The following is a 20,498-nucleotide window of genomic DNA, read 5'->3' on the forward strand; positions in this document are numbered from 1 at the left end:
AAAAATAAAAAATTGGACTTAAAAAAAATTTTAAAAATTAAAATCTTATTAATTAACTTTAAATAAATCTGAATTTTAATTTAATAAATGAAAAAAAAAGGTCATATTTCACTCAATTTCACCCTCACCATCTCAGTTCCCCCCCTCCCAATCTCACCTACATCTTTTTGTTTACAAGTTTGAATGATTTGTTAATTAAATTAAAATTTAAGTTTATTTAAAGTTAATTAATAAGATTTTAATTATTTTTTTAATTTCATTTTATTAATTGATTAAATTTATTTTAAAAATAATTTTGTTTATTCAAATTATTTTAAAATTTTAATTAAAAATTTATTTTATTTTATGAATTCTGAAAAATATATTTAAATAATTTAAAAATAATAAAACAATTGAAAGTCAAATAAATCATTAAAATGAGGGGTAATATGAGAATATTAAAAATTTAAATGCATGGAGGGCACCAAACTATGTAGTTATTGCAAATAGAGGGTATCGATTGATAATTATCATAAACAAATGGTACAAAATTTGTATTTCGACGAAACACAGAGTGTCAAATAAACATTTACCCTATAAATTTTTTTAACATAAATGCTCCTGAGTTTTTCAGTGTTTGACAATTCAATCCTTGAAAAGAATCAATAACAATTAAATCTTTTCAGATAATTCTGTTTAACAAAATTCTTAGATTTTTATGGATAATTTTAATATTTATTTTTCTAAATGTTTTACACCTTTAAATATTTTTACATATCACATTGTATAAAAAAATTCCAAACAAATTCATTTAAAACTAAGAATTTTGTGAAGAAAAAAAAAACAAAACATAATTGCTAATATTTAAAGAACTCAAAAACTTGATTGCCAAATATATTTTCTTTGAACTTAAAATATTTATGCTAAAATTCTTTATAAAAAAATTGTGATACTACATATATATATAGGATAATTCTATGATATGCACTAGTGCATACCTTTTGTGTTTTCCGGCTCATGAACAGTTTTGACGCGATTTTTTTTATGACTGTGTATATTGTAGTTATTTAGAGCATCTTGCAAATTTTCAGGAAATTCCAAATAATTTATAATGCCGAAAACTATGTTTAAACAGGTTGTTTTCCACGCACATAAAAAAAATTAGTCATGAGTGCAACAACCTGTTTGAACTTAGTTTTCGACACGGTAAATTATTCAGAATTTCCTGAAAATTTGCAGTATGCTCTAAATAATTACAGTAAACACGATCTTAAAAAAAATCGCGCTGAAAACTATTCATGAGCCAGAAATACAAAAGGTATGGAGCATAAAAGTATCCTATATATAAATTTTAAAAAAAAAATCTCAATATATTTATGAGTTGTTTTATTGGTACACCATTTTCTACTCTCCTCACCCTTCGTAATTGATTAAATTTACTATATATAGGGTTTATATTTTTTTTTTGACCATGTGTTTTGTCCCATTATTTGTTTGGATCATGTGTTTTGACAAATTACTTTTTGGGCCCTATATTTTGTAAAATTGTTAAAATAGAACCCTAAACCCGATTTTGGTCAATGTTTTTTCAACTAAAATCATAAATAATTTACCAAACTAACAATTCAGAACAAAAATAAAATCATTCTGCTTAAAAACTGTATTGTTATATTCAATTTTTTCTTCATCAAAATTGAGTTTAGGGTTCTATTTTAACTATTTTACAAAATATAAGATCCAAAAAGTAATTTGTCAAAATATAGGATCCAAAAAGATATAAACTCTTTTATATATATATATATATAACTTTTTCAATATTGACATAAATATATTTATATAATTTAAACCATTAATTTTATTTCTCGACACACCCCTCAAAACATATTAAGTATAAACATTCTAATTTATTTATTAAAAATATAAAATATAAGTATGGATTAGTAAAATATAGATGTGAAAGACTACAATGTATAACTAATAGAGAAAACTAAGAAATAATAACGTAGATGGTTGAAGAAAGAATTGTTTCAATATTTTTTTTTTTTAAATTGTGTCTAGAAATAGAATAACTTTCAATCAAATTTTACTAATGACATGTGTCTCATTAATGAGAATTTAAGAGATGTTTGAAAATAACTTTTTAACAACATTTACTAGGGAAGCATTTAAAAGAGACATGGGAAGAAAATATGGCTACATAATATATATATATATATCGTTATCTCCAAATTTGATGACGTTGCAATTAGATAGATATATGTCAGTTGATAGCACACTTTTATCAATGAGATGGCTAAAGACATGAGAAGCGTTGAGACCAAAAGTGTGTCATGCTAGACTAGAAATGAAACATGGCCGACCAGAGGCGTGTTTGCCTTAGCCGACCAGTGTGTTCCATGCCCAATCCTTTGCCCATGCCGACCAGTGAGATATGGCTGACCAAAGAAGTGCTCCATGCCGACTGGTGATGTTCAACTAGTGATGTTTTTTGGTGTGTTAGGCATTTTCATGACCGGCCAGTTATTTCAGAAGTTATTATCTAGGTGATTCTTCGGTAAAGCCTCAATAACAGCTTCACCCCGAATCATTCGCAATTGTCGTGGGAATATCTCAAGCATCCCGGAATAATAGTTATATTGATGTAATTTGTTTATTATTCATTAATTAAAGTTGTTGAAACAGTCAAAGACCCCGTCAAAGCGGGATATTTCTCATGTACGATCCATGAGCCTATAAATAAATGGCTCATGGCATCACTTGGGGGATCTAATTCTGAAAGTATTTTACTGGGAGTTCATAGAGAGAAATATTGTATCTTTTCACCCACACTTAAGAAAGTCAGTTGACTCAGGCTCATCTAATCTCAAGTGTAGGCCAAATATATTACAACTCTAAGTGGATTAGGCTGTTTCCAACGAGTTAGGGCTGAACCACTATAAATTTACTTATGTCATTTATCTTCTATTCAAGGTTTATCGTAATTTTTCACGTCTACTCGCAGTTGGCCAAAATCGTGGTCAACATTTTGGTGCTTTTATTGAGAGCCCGAATAGAAGAAATACACTGCTACCCTACCAATATGGCTCCCAAGAATACCAGTATGGCCTCCAAAAAGCCAAGTACGTCAAAAGAGCCTGCTAGGGCAGAAGGTCCTGGACCCCAGAACCCTGAGACTGAGCCCAGGGTCTTTCTCGAGGAGACCATTCCGGAAGTGGAACAACTCCAGGAAGCAATAGGTGCTTTCCATGAGGAGATGATGCAATTCAATGCTCGGCAGGAGTCTTTCGCCGAGCAAAATGGGCAGGCAGAAGCTGCATTCGAGCAGCAAAAACAGGAGATGGATGCCAAGATTGAAGAAATTAGGCGACGGCAGGAGGAGGCCGACCAGCGACACCGTGAGGCTCCACTTGCTCTAGAAGTGGCCACTTAGTTGACCCAGGCTAATGCCCAGACCGCAGCACGAGGAGTAGCCACACATGGAGCAAGGAATAATAATGCGGGACGGAGGACCGCTGGCAGAGCCAATTCTCGGGGTCCAGACAGAAGTAGGAGTAACCCCCTAGTTGAGAGGATGATGGGGTTCGCTCCAGAACTGCATCGACACAAAGGGAGAACTCTAGAACTCCCTCCAGGAGCCACCGATCAGAAACTTCTAGATCAGGAAGTCAACGATCGGGCAGTAAGAAGACTCCACCCAGGCAGGATCAGACCAAGACTCCCCGAGATAAGAAGACTTCGCAGTTAAAGATGGACATGGTTGTGATGAGGCAGATATCCATCATACTGATCGGTCAAAGGATAAAGAAGGAAACAACCCACAAGGAGGAAAGGACTGCCGGGACGTATCGAACAACCTCCACTACATCCCGGGCAGCAGCGTAGTGAGAGAGAGCAAGTCTCGCGCAGTAAGCCTACTGAAAAAGTCTAGGAGCATAGTATTTGATCGGTTTGGAGGACACACTTCCCGGAAGGATTTAAGGGATGTCATCAGTGACAAAAGAAGGACCGTCCCGGTTTGATGGACCCAAAACGGGTATGTTTAAAAATTTATACTCGCAAGCGCACGAATCGTATTTATAGAATAGTTTTCGTGTAAGCACGAGATCGAACCCAAGGGAGTTGTCTAAAATAAAAAAGAAAACTATTTTAAATCAAAAGTAATAAATTCTAACCTAGCTCCAAAGATTGATGAATTTTAATATTATGAACAAAAAATAAAAGATTGAAAATAAAGCTATTTAAGATAATAAAAATAAAGCAATAATGAGTTGACAATAAGTGTTAAAAGAAAAGATTATTAAGATACTAGAATCCACAAAATGTAAGTTTAATAATATTTATTAGTATATTGATTCCCAAGTTTTAGTGATAGTTAAAATAATTTAAACTATCATTTTCCAAAAAGATTTATAATTTTAAACACAAATTTCTTATAAAAAGATAGGATTTTTCTTCACTTTTCAAAATTATAATTTCAAAGCATTTAGTGTAAATCAATCTAATGAAATAACAAATAAATCAATGAACATTATTTAAAAGGCAAAACATAATATTTTTGTTCTAAGCATGGATGTGTACAATTTAATGACACATCTTACACAAAGAATATTATGTTTATGCACTAATGAAGAACAAAGTGTAAATATGTTCTAACAATCTAAAATACAAGATATTTAAGATGAAAGAAATATATGTAGAAGAAAAATCCATAAACTTTGTTGTATTACAAGGGAAATCAACATACAACATAAATATTACCTAGTTACAAGTTGCTTCATCATGATCTTAATAATCTTATGAAAAAGATTAGAAGCACATAACTAGAATAGAAATTACAAAATAAATGACATACATACTTGCAAAATGCTCTTGAAAAACCCAAATGGAAGAGAGAATGGTAGAGAGAAAATGAGAGAAAAAGATGGTAACCAAAAACATTAAGCACCCCAAAATGGTCTTCAAAACTCTTATTTCTAGCCAAAATGAGATTATTAAACTAATCAATTTAAATTAAGTAAATTGATTAAATTAATAATAATATGGTAAATAGGGGTAAATTGTAGGAGTGATGATGATTTTGGGGTAAAAAGTGTGTAGAAAATGGGTAAAAAGTTGGCCATTTTGTCATAGGGGACAAAATGTAAAATGATGGGCTCAAGATGTGTTATATGGCAGCAAGAGGCGGCTGGGGCGTTTTGGGCCCTGCTGGGCGAGCTGGGGCGTCTGGGCCGGTTGACAGGCCCACGGGCTTGGGCTGCTGGAAAATGGCAAGAGGCCCATGGAGCTGGAAAATGGCAGGAGGCCCATGGAGCTGGGCGTTTATGCTTGGCGTTGGAGGCATATATGCTGAAGGAGATGCTGAATTTAGGTGGACAAGTGGCGGCAGGAGAGGAAGCTTGCTGGAGGCATTTGGAATTGATTGTTGGAGGAGCTGAAGAGTTTCAGGGGGTGCAGGCGTGGGAAAGAGGAGCTTTCAGCATGGGCTTGGGCCTTGGGCCAGGCTTGGGCTGGCTGAACATATTTCAACAATGCCATTTTCCACCTCTTTTTTCAGCAAAAATGCCACTCTTTATCTTCATTTTTCTTACTTTTTAAGAGTAAAAAAAACACCAAAATCCCTAACAAAATAAACATAAATTAAATCAAATTCAAATATTTTCAATTATAAAATAAATCATATTAGTTCATTGAAAATATTAATTAAAACTTAATTTGATTGAACATTTAGTTTCTCTAAAACAACATTTTTTTATACCTCAAACTAAACAACATTAATTCAAATAATTAACTACAATATTTTACAACAAAATAACTATAAAAACACACAAAATTATATAAAATCAAAATAAGACTAATAAATTTAAAATTACTTAAAAACTTAATAAGTTAATTAAAAAACTCAAGAACTAAGCAACAATTAGCATATAAAATATGGTAAAATAACTCTATTTTGTAGAGTTATCACACCCCCAAACTTAAAGTTTTGCTAGTCCTCAAGCAAAAGAAAAATTAAAATACACATATATTTTTTTTTATTGGTGATATAAAAATGATTTTCTCAAAAATTGCACAATGAAAATAACTCTCAGAAATTATTATGAATAAAAGTTAAGCTTATGTAATTAATTAAATTTTCAATTTTGCTTTTAGAAAATAGGTTTTCATTAAAGTTATTTTTCACTTAAACTTATAGGAAATAAAAGTGTTTATGAAAAATGTAATTTTTGTTACAAGCAAAATTGACCCTATAATTAAAAACAAAGCTTAAAAATTATTCATATTTTTAAGAGATTTAATTTCAAACTCAATCAGAATTTTTATCATTGAAAATGAAAAATATCACGAAATTTTTTTTTTTTTAAATATGCAATTTTGTATGAAAATGAACAAAATAAAATAAAAAAAAAATTAACAAAACAACAACATAAAAAAAAAAAAAATTCAAACAAACATAAATAACATAAATAAAACACAAAGCAAACACAATAAAACTCGATACCCCCAAACTTAATTTAAGCATTGTCCTCAATGTGTCAAAATATAAATATAAATTTAAAATTGACAAGAGTGTAAAGTTTAGAATGGTCGTACCTCGATATTGTGCATTGCGAAGAGAGAACAAGATCCAACTAACAAAAATTAAATCACACATAAAACAACAATACAAATAAAACACAAGTTATCAAGATCACACAGGAATCAAAGAGCATGGTAAACAGGGTCCTCAAGGAGTATCTCATCCACTTCATCAGTTTTTAATTCTAAAAATGGTTTTAATTTTTGTCCATTAACTTTAAGTATATCACCATTTTTAGGATTTTCAATTTCAATAGCTCCATGTGGAAAAACAATACGAACAATGTAAGGACCGGACCACCTAGAGCGTAACTTTCCCGGGAATAAATGCAAACGAGAATTGTATAAAAGGACTTTCTGACCTGGGGAAAAATCTTTTCTCAAAATATTTTTGTCATGGTAAAATTTCATGTGATCCTTATACTTTTTTGAATAGTCATATGCATCATTCCTAATTTCGTCTAGTTCATTGAGTTGAAGTTTTCGTTTCTCACCTGCCTTGTCTAAAGAAAAGTTTAACTGCTTAATTGCCCAAAAGGCTCTATGTTCTAACTCAACAGGTAAGTGGCACACCTTCCCATACACAAGTCTGTAGGGTGACATGCCAATGGGTGTTTTGTACGCGGTACGATACGCCCATAATGCATCAGTGAGTCTTAAGGACCAATCTTTCCTAGTTGGGTTCACAGTTTTTTCTAAAATGTGCTTAACTTCCCTATTAGACACTTCAACTTGACCACTAGTTTGTGGGTGATATGGTGTTGAGACTTTATGTGTAATGCCATATTGTTTCATCAAATGTTCAAATGGCCTATTACAAAAGTGTGTACCGTTATCACTAATTATAGCACGTGGTGAACCAAAACGGGAAAATATATTTTCTTTCAAAAAACGAAGCACAACTTTGTGGTCATTAGTGTGGCATGCAATAGCTTCAACCCATTTAGATACATAATCGACTCCAACAAGAATATAAAGATTACCAAAAGAGTTAGGAAATGGTCCCATAAAATCAATGCCCCAAACATCAAATATGTCAATAATAAGAATAGGATTTAAAGGCATCATATTTCTTTTAGTTAAACTTCCTAACTTTTGGCAACGTTCACAAGCTTTACAATAAACATATGTATCATGAAAGATAGTAGGCCAATAAAAACCACATTGTAAAACTTTAGCAGCTGTTTTCTTACCACTAAAATGTCCTCCACATGCATGATCATGACAAAAAGATATGATTTTAGATTGATCACAGTTTGGAATGCATCTTCTAATTATTTGATCGGGGCAGTATTTAAACAAGTAAGGATCATCCCAAATAAAGTTTTTCACCTCAGAATAAAATTTAGATTTATCATGCTTAGACCAATGAGATGGTATTTCTTTAGTGACCAAATAATTAACAATATCAGCATACCAAGGCAATGAAGAAATATACATCAATTGTTCATCAGGAAAAGTTTCAGTGATAGGAGTGGGATCATGTATAGTTTCAACAACTAGTCTAGATAAATGATCAGCAACAACATTTTCAGATCCTTTTTTATCACGTATTTCTAAGTCGAATTCTTGTAAAAGCAAGATCCAACGGATCAAACGAGACTTAGCATCTTTTTTCGACAATAGATATTTTAATGCAGCATGATCAGAATAAACAATAATTTTAGATCCTAACAAATAAGATCTAAATTTCTCTAATGCAAAAACAACAGCAAGCAATTCTTTTTCGGTTGTGGAGTAATTTAATTGAGCATCATTTAAAGTTTTGCTAGCATAGTAAATTACATGAGGTATTTTTTCAAGTCTTTGTCCTAAGACAGCACCTATAGCATAATCAGAAGCATCACACATTATTTCAAAAGGTATTTTCCAATCAGGAGGTCGAATAATGGGTGCAGTAGTTAACAAATTTTTAAATTTTTCAAAGGCAACATGGCAATTATTATCAAAGACAAAAGCATTTTCTTTTCCAAGTAAATGGCATAAAGGCCGAGAAATTTTGCTAAAGTCTTTTATAAATCTTCTATAAAAACCGGCATGGCCTAAAAATGATCTAATTTCTTTCACAGTTTTAGGTGGAGGAAGTTTTGAAATAAGATCAACTTTAGCTTTATCAACTTCTATGCCATTAGATGAGATTATATGACCTAAAACAATTCCTTTTTTAACCATAAAATGACATTTTTCCCAGTTAAGCACAAGGTTTTTCTCTTTGCAACGAATTAAAACAAGTGAAAGATGGTGCAAACATTCATCAAAAGAGGAACCAAACACAGAAAAATCATCCATAAATACTTCAAGAAATCTTTCAACCATGTCAGAAAAAATCGAAATCATACACCTTTGAAAGGTCGCAGGTGCATTGCATAATCCAAAGGGCATGCGACGATATGCAAAAGTTCCAAAAGGGCATGTAAAAGTAGTCTTTTCTTGATCTTCTGGGGCGATGGGGATTTGGTTATACCCCGAATACCCATCAAGAAAACAATAATATGCATGGCCAGCTAATCGTTCAAGCATTTGATCAATAAAAGGTAATGGAAAATGATCTTTTCTAGTAACATTATTCAACTTTCTATAATCTATGCACACTCTCCACCCCGTTTGTACTCTAGTGGGGATTAATTCATTTTTCTCATTTTCAACAACTGTGATCCCAGACTTCTTAGGCACAACTTGAACAGGACTAACCCATTGACTATCAGAAATAGGGTAAATGATACCTACGTCTAACAATTTTATGACCTCTTCTCTAACTACTTCTTTCATATTTGGATTTAATCTTCTTTGACATTCCCGAGAGGTTTTAGCATTCTCTTCTAGATGGATTCTATGCATACATATGGATGGGCTAATTCCTTTAATGTCTCCAATGGTCCAACCTATGGCTTCTTTATGTTTTCTAAGGACATCTAACAATTTACCTTCTTGTTCTTTATCTAAAGCGGATGCTATGATAACAGGTAAGGTTTCAGACTCTCCTAGAAAAGCATATTTTAAATTTTCTGGCAAAGGTTTAAGGTCTAAATTTGGAGACTCAGAAATTGATTGAACATGATCTAAGGGTGAAAAAAGTTCAACTTTGGTTTCATTTAAGGGTATAGGCTCTACCAAAGAATTCACATCAACAATTGCCATATCTTCTGGTATAAATTATCAGAGCCCTTTATGGGATAGTATACATTGCAATCCAATTTCAACACTCCAACAATTTCTTGACCGAGCAGACAAATATATGAAATTGGATGACGCGATTGAGAAAGGAGAGAAAGGCTAAAACAATCCGGCGGATCAACTGTTCCTCCTAAAAATGGTGGAAAGAAACGTGGGAATAACGGGTCTGACCGCCATGAAGAAAAGAAGGCTAAGTCGGGTCCGAACGATAAGCCAACCAAATATGAACCTCGGTTTACCAATTACACCATTCTTTCGGCCAGCCGGGCAGAAATCTATCTCGCAAGTCATCAAGAGGTTCCCTACCGGAAACCCCCACCCATCAAGAAGGAGATGAGTAAGAGGGATATGAATAAGTTCTTTTGTTTCTATGGAGACTATGGTCACAACACAAATGAATGCAATCATCTCAAAGATGAGATAGAGTTTCTTCTCTGATCGGGAAAGTTGAAGAAGTATCGAGCAGAGAAAACCCAAGGAGAAGGAAGCAACAACAATCCTGGGTTCAAGCGACAGTGGTCTCCACCCTTGCAACCCGAGCATGTGGATTTCACTTTAGACACAATATGTGGGGGACCACATTTGTCTGGGGATAGTAATAAAGCAAGGAAAAGATATGCTCAGAAACTTTGACATGAGTTGGATGCAACATCAACGTCAGAGGTCATGACTGTAGAGGAGCGGCCTCCAAAGAACCCATGGTACTAAAGTGAGTCTCTCACTTTTACCGAAGATGATGCTCGACGTGTAAAGTATTCTCATAATGACCTGCTCGTCATTACAGTCCAAATTTTGAACATGAAGGTGAAAAGATGTCTGGTTGACACGGGAAGTTCTGTGGATATTATTTACAAGTCGTCTTTCGAAAAGATGAAGTTATCCATCAATGACTTGAAGCCATGCTCTCAAGTTATTTACGGATTTACTAGAGAAGGATTGTCACCGGCCGGGACAATCAAATTACCGGTCACAACAGGGGACACTCCTAGGCACGAGACAGTCATGACGAAGTTTTTGATAGTAGATTGTTCGCTGGCTTACAATGTGGTGATTGGTCGACCACTACTCATGGCCTTACATGCGGCAGTTTCTATATGGCACCTTTCCATGAAGTTCCCAACTAGTGTAGGACTAGGTTGTGTCCGGGGAGACCAAAGAGAAGCTAGAGAGTGTTATAATGCTTCGGTAGTTAAGGCACGGAAGGGAGCTAATGAAAATAATATGATTGTGAGTGTAGATAGAGAAGAAGTAGATGAGATGGATATCTACCAACATAGCATTGTGATTGTATCCAACCAGAGGAAATTTTTAAAAGTTACCAACCAAGAAAGTGCTCTTGGTTTCAATGAGTAATCGGCCCCATCCGGTGATGAAGTCACCAAATAGGGTGTTGCCCAAAGCGAGGGAATGGACATTGATCCTTGCTTTGGGGATTTGGAGAGTGAAGTATGACCAATGGAGGACATAGAGGAGGTCCCAATAGATGAGAACAAACCGACCAGAGTGGTCAAAGTTGGAAAGAAGATAAAATTGGAGGTGAGAGCACAACTAGTAGGATATTTGCGAAGAAATCAAGATGTCTTCGCCTGGTCTCACAAGGATATGGTGGGTATCTCACCAACTGTGATCAGCCACGTGCTCAACGTTGATGAAAACTACCCAGAAGTGCAGCAGAAGAGAAGGTTTCTTGACAAGGAACGAGCGAAGGCTCTGAAAGAAGAAGTCGAGCGACTGAAGGAAAACAGGTTCATAAGGGAGGCTTATTACCCCGCTTGGGTTTCTAACCTAGTATTAGTGTCCAAGTCCAATGGGAAGTGGAGGACTTGCATGGACTTCACCGATTTGAATAAAGTATGTCCCAAGGACTGTTTTCCCTGGCTGAGGATAGACCAGTTGGTTGACGCAACTTCTGGTCATGAAATTTTGTCCTTCATGGATGCTTACTCAGGCTATAATCAGATAAGTATGCACCCTCCTGATGAGGAGCATACTAGCTTTTGAATAGATGTAGGATTGTATTGTTATAAGGTTATGCCATTCGGCTTGAAGAACACAGGAGCAACCTACCAGCGTTTAGTGAATGGAATGTTCCGCGACTTATCGGCAAAAACATGGAGGTGTATGTAGATGATATGTTGGTCAATTCAAAGGAAGCTGGAGGGCATGTACGAGATTTGGAGGAAAGCTTTGCAGTACTTAGAAAGTACCGCATGAAGCTGAACCCCTTCAAATGCTCGTTTGGAGTAAGCTCAGGAAAGTTTCTAGGATTTATAGTTAACTCGCGAGGGATAGAAGCCAATCCTGAGAAGATTAAGGCACTCATGGAAATGAAGTCTCCAACTAGTACCAAAAATGTACAGAGCTTGACTGGGCGGATTGCTGCTACTAAGTAGGTTTGTTTCCAAATCAACGGACAAGTGTGTCCCATTTTTTAACCTGCTAAGAGGAAGTAAGAAGTTTGAGTGGACAAAAGAATGCGAGCAGGCATTCCAAGACGTAAAAAGACATTTGGCTCAGCCTCCCATTTTATCAAAGCCCATTGATGGAGATGACCTTCTCATTTATTTGGCAGTCATAAAGCATGCTGTTAGTGCTGCTCTAGTACGAGAGGAAGATAAAGTACAACATCCGATCTACTACATCAGCAAACGGTTTGTAGGAGCAGAGTCGAGGTACCCTGTGATCGAGAAGCTAGCGTATTGTTTGGTGCTTGCATCTTGCAAGTTACGGCCTTACTTCCAAGCACATCCCATAAAGGTGCTTACCGACCAGCCCTTACGCCAGGTATTACATAAACCAGAGACCTCTGGTCGTTTACTTAAATGGGCTGTCGAGTTAGGCCAATTCAAGATCAAGTATCAACCCCGATTAGCCATCAAAGGGCAGGCTCTAACAGACTTCATTGCTGAATGCAGCGGAATTCCTGAAGTTCTCGATGAAACAGAAAACGTAGCTAAGCAGAGAAAGGTTTTCCCTACCTGGCAGCTTTATGTGGAGGGATCTTCGAATGAACACCATGCAGGGGCCAGACTTATATTAATCACTCCAGAGCAACATCAAATTCATTGCGCGTTATGATTTGGATTCAATGCCTCCAATAATGAGGCAGAATATGAAGCTTTGTTAGCAGGACTACGATTGGCCAGGGATGTTCACGCCCGATCAATCGAAGTTAATAGTGATTCCTAGTTTGTGGTTTACCAGATTTTGGGAGAATATCAAGCGAGAGGTTTGCGTATGGTGGCATACTTAAATAAAGCTAAGGACTTGTTAGCACAATTTGAAGAGTACACGATCAAGTTAGTGCCACGAGAGCAGAACTCCAATATAGACGCCTTGGCAAAATTAGCCAGTGCAAAGGATGCTGACACTCTGAATATAGTACCAGTTGAATACTTAGCAAGTCCAAGTATTCCCGAGCAGGAAGCAATGCTAATTGTTGTGGCTGAAACTTGGATGACACCTATCATCACTTACCTCGAGCAAGGGACTTTACCAGAGAACCGCAATGATGCCAAGAGGACGATGAGACAGGCTGCTCGGTATGTCATGATAGAGGGGGTGTTATATAGAAGAGGGTACTCTATGCCACTGCTAAGGTCTGTGACACCCAACCAGTCAAAGAACCTATTAGTCGAAGTACACGAGGGATTTTATGGAGATCACGCTGGGGGGCAAAGTCTCTCTAAAAAGATTTTGCGACAAGGATTTTTCTTGCCTACAATGAATGAGGATTCCATGGAATATGTGAAGAAATGTGATAAGTGTCATATATTTTCTAAGATACCCAGGGAACCTCCAAATATTTTAAAACAAATGCAGAGTCCCTGGCCCTTTGCAGTGTGGGGCATTGATCTGATCGGAAGGCTACCTAAAGGGAAAGGAGGAGTGCAGTTCGCAGTTGTTGCTGTGGATTATTTTACTAAGTGGACTGAAGCTGAACCATTACCCACAATTACATCAAAGAAGGTGTTAGATTTTGTGGTGAAAAATATCATATGTCACTATGGACTGCCGAAAAAGATAGTGTCTGACAATGGTACACAGTTTGATAGTCATCTATTTACTGATTTTTGTGCTAGGCATGGTATTACAAAGAGCTTCTCCTCGGTGGCTCACCCACACGCAAATGGGTAGGTGGAAGTCGTGAATAAAACATTAAAGGACACCCTTAAGAAACGTCTCGAACAAGCTAAAGGGTGTTGGGCAGAAGAGTTACCAGAAGTTCTTTGGTCGTATAGAACCACTTCTCGGACAGCCGGGCCATACTCCTTTTTCCTTGGCATATGGTTATGAAGTTATGATACCAGTCGAGATCGACCCCCCGTCTCATCGAAGAAGCACTTACAACCAGGATGAAAATAATCAATTACTGGCTGAATCTTTGAATTTTATTGAGGAAAAGTGAGAGAAGGCGAGCATAAGGGTTGTTGCTCGTTAGCAAAAAATGGCCCGCTATTTCAATTCCAGAGTTAAAGATTGAAAGTTCTAGGTTGGAGATTTGGTTCTCATAAGAGTGTTCATCAAAGACTCAGGAGCTGGAGTACTGGGACCAAATTGGGAAGGACCGTATCAGATCGAGCAAGTCTTGCCGCCAGGCACTTACAAACTTTCCAGGCTAAATGGTGAACTGATCAGAAACTACTGGAATGGCGAGCACCTTAGGAAATATTATCAATAAATATCACTTATACAGTGCTAGCTTATTTTCAAGTGCTTTACTTGTTATTTAAGTATGTTTATGATCTGGTTATTTGCTGACCAGTCGTTTGTTTTTAAATAATTTTTGTTTGTTTGAGACTCATTACTAGACACGTTTTGTCCTCTTTTCAAATTGATGAGTAATAAAAGAGACTATGCGCAGCATGGTCGATTCTTGCTACAAATATGCATATGTGTTAAATTTTTCGAACAATGTTTAATTGATCGGTGAATTCAGGAAGTGTCCAACTGCTCGGTATGTTTAAATAGTGTTCAACTGCTTGGATGTTTTCTTTATATTCAATGTGTTTTACGAGTAGTAATTGCTCGAATAGGTCCGATCAAGTAGCAAGTGACCAAGGATCTTCCAACCCTCAATCACTTGGGGGGCACATGGGGTATATTAGTAATTAATTCAACACATGCAATGAGAGCACGAATTAAAATATTTGTTTTTAGGCTGACTTGTAAGTTTTTGAAGTCAAAAAGGGTCATTAAGCTAACTTGTTTATCAAAGCTTAAGTAACTTGGCATATTTTATAAATACCACCAAGTTTAAAAGCAAATATTCGTGTGAAATAAAACATTAAGCTCATAAAATGTTAGAGCAATAAGAGTGTGAGGAAGTATATTTAGTAGGAACTTATGAAATGTTTAGAATTTCTAAGTTAGAAAATTAAGTACTCATGCGAAAATATAGGGCATATATCAGAGTAACTTTACTATTCACAAAAAACTTGTAAATGTTTTAAGTCTAAAAAGTAAAGTATAAATGCCAATAGCTCGATCGTACGAGCAAAATATGATAACTACTACATAGTAAAGAGCCTTTGCAAAAGTATAAGCAAAATAAGAAGATAGTTGAGATAAGTGTCTACTAGTCGGATAAGAGACTCTCTGGTCGGCTAGAGTATGGTCACTTGTCTAGTAAGTTATTGACAGGTTGATCAACACCGTCCTCGGCATCGGTGATATCCTCTGGCTGGAATGATAAAGTAGGAGAAGCAGGCACAACACCAACAGGATTGGCTGCCTCCTCGGCGGCCTTTGCCTCGCATTTGGCAAGCTTTTTTGCCTTGGCCTCCTCTGAGAGAAAGTTAAGGTTGAGGGGCTTATTCAACTTCCATATATGGTAGAAGCAGTTGAAACAAATCTCCTCATAGTGAGCAAGATCGACTTCCTTTTCTCATTTCAGCTCCTCATTCTCGCGAGTCATTTTCTCCAACTGATTAGTTAACATCTTGTTGGTTTGGATTTGTTTCTTGTTCTCATCGACCAACTCACTTAGAGATCCATCTCGCTCAGCATTGGTCTTCTCCTCCTGCTCAACCTTGGATTGAAGATCCCCTTTGGATGTGGTTAAAGTTTTAATCTTGGCTTGGGCCTCCACCAATTGATCATTCAAGACTTTGATCAATTCCTTATAATCAACTGCTCGACGTTGGGCATGACTAACAGTAATAAGACCCTAAAATAAATAACCAAAACATATTAAAATAATAATGATCATTGATTAGTGGTCAAAAATATCATTTCTAAAGTTTTAATTAATAGTTTCATGGATTTATTATCATATATTTTATATTTGAAAATATTAATTTTAATTTTATTTGTGTTTAATTTTTAAGGATTTTTGAGCTGGGATTTTGGGAGCTAGATGCTTGGAGCTTAGGGAATTAATCCAGGGATTCAACTCAGCTCAAGGTAAGCTCTTAACTTAATGAATAATATTGGTTTTCTGCTGGTATTTTAGAGTTTGCATGTGAGTTAAGTTGGGAATATCTCTTGATTGTTTGGGTGAGTTTTGGGGTTAGTTTTTGTTGGGTTTTGCTGCTAGGATTGCTCTGGAAATGTTGTGATCATTGAGTGGGATTGTTAGGTTGATTTTGGGGTAAATTGGCTGGGTTTTTGTGGTAAAAATGGAGGATTTTTCTGGGTTCGAAGGGTCGGGCTGCGACATTGTTCTTATTGAGTCGCGACCCTCTAGAGAATTTTGGTGGCCAGGAAGAAGGGCGGGCCGCGGCATGCCCTAGCTTGGGCCGTGGCATGGCCTCATGGGGCTGCGGCGCTTAGTGCATTTTTGGGCTTTAAAGAGGTTTTAGGCTTGGGAATCCAAAAGTTAAGGCTCGTGATGGATTTTATCACCTGGATTGATGGAATTCCATGTCTTAGAGATTAGAATTATGACCCAAAGTTATTTAATGGATTAGAACTTGATGGATGGATATTGTTGGTGCGTTGTGACTAGGGTTTCAGCGAGGCTCGGACTAGGGGACTGTGCTCGGGACATCGGTGCTTGGAAAGCTCAGGACACAGGTAAGAAAACTGATGTACCTATAGAGCAGGGCGAGGCCCTATAGCTTGTGTTGCAGGGCGTAGCCCCATTGATTGAATTTATACGTGTTTAAGTATTTGTCTAGCTATGCTATGTGTGCATATATGTGAATGAACGGCGAAAGCCGGGAATGGCGAGGGCCGGAAACGGCGAAGGCTGAGAACGACAAGGGGCTGGGAGCAACGTTTAGCATGTGGAGTGCGAGTTTCCAGGGTGAGACCCTAAAGGATACTTGGGATATCCTCACAGTGTGGACCACGAACCCAGGGCCTGGTAAAGCGCTTGGGACGGCATGTCCGTACATGTTTGGCCTAATGATGGCTTGATTATATGCTGAATGTGAAATGTGCTTATGTTATCTGTTTGTGAGGGTTTTCTTGCTGGGCTTCGGCTCACGGGTGCTCTGTGGTGCAGGTAAGGGCAAGGGGAAAGTCGACTAACCATGAGTACGGAGAGCGTGAAGCAGCGCGTACATGTTTGTCCTGCCTGGCTCCCACAACAAGGGGTATTTTGGGAGATGATTGTACTAAACCTATATTTTGTCGTTTAGCTGACTTTAGTTATATTTTTTAGTTGTAAAAATTTCTAAACAGTATTTTGGGATCCCAAATGTTAAACACTTTATGATTTTCAATGAATGGAACTATTTTCAAAGTATATGACTCTGTTTATGGTTTAATTACACTTTTGTCTTAAAACCTTAGTTAGCGAGTTAATTGCACGTTTTAAACTCACTTAGTAACGACTCTAAGGTAGAGGGCGTTACAACTTAGTATCAGAGCGAGCCAAGGTTTATGGTTTTTGGAGATTGACCGAACATGTACGTTCGCTGTCAGTGACAAGCTCGACTCAGGGTTGGTTGGTAATGATTGACTTATATGCTTGAATATGTGCTTAAATGCCATGTTTTCCTGCATATTTCATATAGAGCATGTTGAATGAGTTAACTTATGCATGATGCCAGGGCATGGCCTGCTGAGTGTTATATGCTATTTGTATGTTTTTGTGGATTACTGTCATGGTTAGCTGATGTGATTAGGGGGTGGTTTTGGATGTTGTTATCATGCTTGATGAGCGGCGTCGTTGATTGAAGGCATAATTGTTAAGATGCCTTGATAATCATCGAGACTCCGCGGCAGTAGGGCCGAGGATGACAACCAGGGTTAAGACCCTCCACCTGCCCCACAGAATTGGCAACAGATATTTGCCGAAATGGAAACAAGATTACAACGAACAGAGGAAGAACTTCGATAGTTGAGGCAGCAGGCCCCTCCACAGGTCACTGGGTTGTCAGTTCAGGAAGCTGTGGCGCCAGTGCCGGTTCAGCCTGTTGTGGAGAACATGTGGTAACCTTTATATGAGAGATTCAGGAAGCAGCATCCTCCCGCCTTTGAGGGTGGACCAGACCCACTACGGGAAGTGCAGTGGATGAATATGATTTCCTCCATCCTGGATTTTATGAGGGTGGAGGGGAACAAGAGGGTAGCATATGCTAGCTACATGTTCAGAGAGGATGCCCGCATCTGGTGGGATGTGGTGATTCAGAGGAGGAATGTGGCAATTATGACCTAGGAAGAGTTCAAAAACACTTTCAACGAGAAGTATTATAGTGTTGCAGTTCGAGCTGCGAAGGTTGACGAGTTCATCAACCTGACTCAGAATCGGTTGACAGTTACCGAGTATGCTTTTAGATTTGACCAGTTGGCAAAGTTCACGTTGGATTTGGTGCCAACTGATGCGGCAAGAAGAGACAAATTTGTATGGGGTTGAATGTTATGATCACCCGTGATGTGAAGATCACCTTGGATCCAGAGACTACTACTTATGCACAGGTTGTGGACAAGGCCCTTACAGCTAAGGGGGCCGAGGACCAGATTTGGAGAAAGAGCGCTGTTAGGCGCAATGCCAGGAGGACGGTGCCTCCTTTTATTGGATCCATTCAGGGTAGTGGCTTCAGTGAGCAGAAGAGAAAGGCCCCAGATTCATTTGATCCTCCTTGCTCGGATAGGAGGGCACGAGGTGCTTTTGGTGGCCGCCAGGGCGGAGGTGACAACTGGAGGAGTTTTCCAGTGTGTCCACGGTACAGACGATGCCATTAGGGTAAGTGCGGGATCAGGGCTTGCTTTGTCTGTGGGAGTGCCAATCATCTGAAGAAGGACTGCCCATAAGCTAGGAAAGAGGAGCCGAAGCAGGGCGACAGTCTCGCTACTGCCAAAGTGTTTACTTTGACTCAGACTGAGGTGGAGGCTAGCCCCTTGGTTGTGACAAGTCAGATTTCTAGTGCTGGGTTTTCTTATACTGCATCTAGCATATCGTCATCTATCTCCTCATAATCATCAAAGTGTCCTCTAGGAAGGTTTGTGAGAATCCTATGTTTTTGCTCATTTGTGAACTGAAACTCGAATTTTGCAATGAACCTAACTAAGAGGAAGTAATAACGCATTGCTAATGGTAGTTCATCCTCATCATTCATGTTTTCCCATATTTCTTCTAAGGCTGCTATTACAGGATGGAAATCTTTAAATAGCCTAATTATTAGTACATATTGTTCCGTTGATCTTAACATTATTTGCTTAGACTCTTGAAGGTGACCTATCTCTTGGTGGAACAAGAGCAATCTTTGAGTGATTCTTTCTAGTGCTCCTGCAGTGTTTCTTGGCTCCCTTATTCTTTTTAAAGCCTTAATGGCTCGGATATCCTGATAGGTTTGAGCTCCGTTCATACTTAACTGAAAACATAAACACTAAAGTTGTTAGCTATACACATAAGCAAAATAACTATAACTTAAATACTTACTTGGCGGTCAGATTCGGAGCTTTTGAGTGTGTGTATCGAGGAGAACTTCATGCGAAGGAACTGTTTCTCTGATACCAACTGTAATGACCCAACTACTCTAGACTTTTGGACCATTATGAAACTATACATACAAATCCTTAATAAAGCTTACATTGCGAAAATACCATAATTTTATTAGGTAACTTGTAAAAATAAGAGTTACTTACAAAAATATCAAGAAGGATATGAGATCCCATTGTCTTAAAAACAAAACATAATTTAAAATAAAGGAGTTACATAGAAAGTGCGGAAAAATCACACATAAAGCCATAAATAAAAGACTACATCCTCGAAATCGAACTCTTGACTCCTTGAATCCATTCACCATCGATACACAATCTCCAAGCATCCACGAACCTCACCGCCACTAATAGCTATTTTCCTGCACATTTAAACAAAAAGGAATGAGCCCAATGCCCCGCAAGGAAAATCTAACACATACTTCATATACATAAATTTCATAATATATATAAAGACATAACATAACACTTATTACATACACATACTATAATGGCCATTATTACTTGGGGTCCCATAGACTAAACAAGTCATATGCCCATGAGATTAGTGGGGTCCTACTAGCTAAGTAGGTCATATGCCCATAATCTATTTGGGGTCTTGTTAGTCATATGGGTCATATGCCCAAGCCTACAAACACACTTATTCATAACATATTTTATAACATATTTCATAACATAAAACATAAGATAACATAAGCATAAAACATATAGATTCTATCCTATTTTCCTTACCAAAGTTACCGGGATAAGAGGACAGCGTTGGGACTTTTGGAACACTCCTAAAACCATATATAATAGGGTGAGTAGGTTTGAAGAAAAAGTAATGAAAAGAATGGAAGGAATGGAATGACTAAACCTTTGAGAAACATACTTACCAA

Source organism: Humulus lupulus, chromosome 9 (assembly GCF_963169125.1).
Source record: "Humulus lupulus chromosome 9, drHumLupu1.1, whole genome shotgun sequence".
NCBI lineage: Eukaryota > Viridiplantae > Streptophyta > Magnoliopsida > Rosales > Cannabaceae > Humulus > Humulus lupulus.